Consider the following 1,682-nt stretch of genomic DNA (forward strand, 5'->3'; position numbering starts at 1 on the left):
TTTCCTTTTTTCTTCCAAAGTTTTTCTATCACATTGACACTTCGTAAAACGCTGGCAGGGGAAAATATATTGTATTTCTAGGTTGTCTCATCCAGCTAGGACAAGCTAACAGAAGAACTTTGTGTTGGCTTGATTTTAGTAGTTCATTGATAACTTTAAAAAAATATCCTAGTGCAGACAAAACTTTGAGCAGTCTGGATAACTCTGAAGGCAAGTTCTAACACTGTGAAAATAACAATAATTTTCATCTAGTTGCATTTGGTGCTCTACTTCTGGCTGTTTGTCTAACATAGTCTTGCTGTTAGGGTCCTAGTCTTGCTGTTAGCTGTTTGTTCCAGAAATGGCTGAATTTCAGTAGTTGTTGAATTGGTTCCTAGATGGCATGTCATTTGTGAATAAGTTTGTAAAGTGATTTGTAGCCAGCTGGATCCCAAAATACATATTCCACTTACACTTTCTTGTTGAATGCAGCCACATGAAACTAGCTGACTTATGCAAAGCAGCTGTTCCTGATCCAAGGAGGGGGAAGCATGATTTCAGAACTGTCCTTTGCAAAAGATGTCTAAGATGAATTTTAAAATGAAATTCTTTTGGAATGGGTCTGTGGCTGACATTCACAGTGTGGGGCTTTTAAGCAATTTCACTAATTAATTTCCTCCCAAAATCATAAGCGATGCACCAATCAACAGATAGCAAGAATATACACTACACTGTGAAAGTGCTTTCTAGATGGACTTTGGAATCTACACATTTGTTACTTGCTAAGTGGAGTTTCCCATCATAATCATATAAAATAGCTAACTCATGGCCAGCCTGAGCTGCTGAGTGATGCTGGGTGAAATCTAAAATGTGGACTTCATGTTTTTGTAGCTACCAGTTGCCAGGATGAACCTGACACAGAGACCACCTCTTCCTGTGCCCCACAGCACTGAAGGCAAGCTGTGGTTGTGCAGATGAGGAGCAGTGGCCAGAAGGGCACGGTTTGAGAGGGATTCACTACTGCAGGGTTTGCTTCCTCCGTCAGTTCAAATAGAACTGTTCAGGGACAAGGGTTCCCCAAGCACTACAGAACTCACCCTTTTCTCTGCATGTCAGGAAATGAGACAGCAGGCTGGAGAGGGGAGGGATGAACAGGAGTGTGAGATGTTTGCACTACCCAGTGGCACCAAGCATTTAAGCTGCTGGATTTGCTAGTGGGGACCAGTTGATTCTGAAAATTATATGTCTATACTTAGAAAGCTTTGCTTTTCTGAGGTGCTGAGTAGTATGCAGGAGTGAAGCAGGGAAGGGGAAAAATGACCCAAAATGTTTCCAGTAAGTTCGAGCATGAAACCTCTGGAGCTTGCATAGTAACATGCAATCCAATGCAATGCAATACAAAACCAACCCAAACACAGAAACCCTTGACTTCTTACCTGGAAAACAGAGGAAATGCAGAATATTCATTAAAGCCTGAGATGAAGACTTCTTATAAAAAGTATTAATTGGAACATCTATTTCCTGGTGTTTCACCACCAGTATCCTTTCTAGGACCATCGGCACTCCCAGCCTTACTGACTGTCTTAGTAAGCTGCACTGGACTTTGAATGCTGTAAACTTTCCAAGTAACTTGGATTTTTTTTTTCTAGCTCCTTGCATAATTATGTGTTTCATTTACATGTGCTTGGCCTGAAAGACATTCC

General features: G+C 41.1%; 1 protein-coding gene across 1 annotated transcript in view; it reads left to right on the forward strand.

Moving 5' to 3' along the window:
• The window catches only part of ELOVL6 (ELOVL fatty acid elongase 6), a 25,962-nt gene that overhangs the window by 1,126 nt on the left and 23,154 nt on the right, over positions 1–1,682 (forward strand). The gene's annotated exons all lie outside the window — the stretch shown is intronic.

This window comes from Antrostomus carolinensis, unplaced genomic scaffold, assembly GCF_000700745.2.
Source record: "Antrostomus carolinensis isolate BGI_N321 unplaced genomic scaffold, ASM70074v2 scaffold1471, whole genome shotgun sequence".
NCBI classification, from domain to species: domain Eukaryota; kingdom Metazoa; phylum Chordata; class Aves; order Caprimulgiformes; family Caprimulgidae; genus Antrostomus; species Antrostomus carolinensis.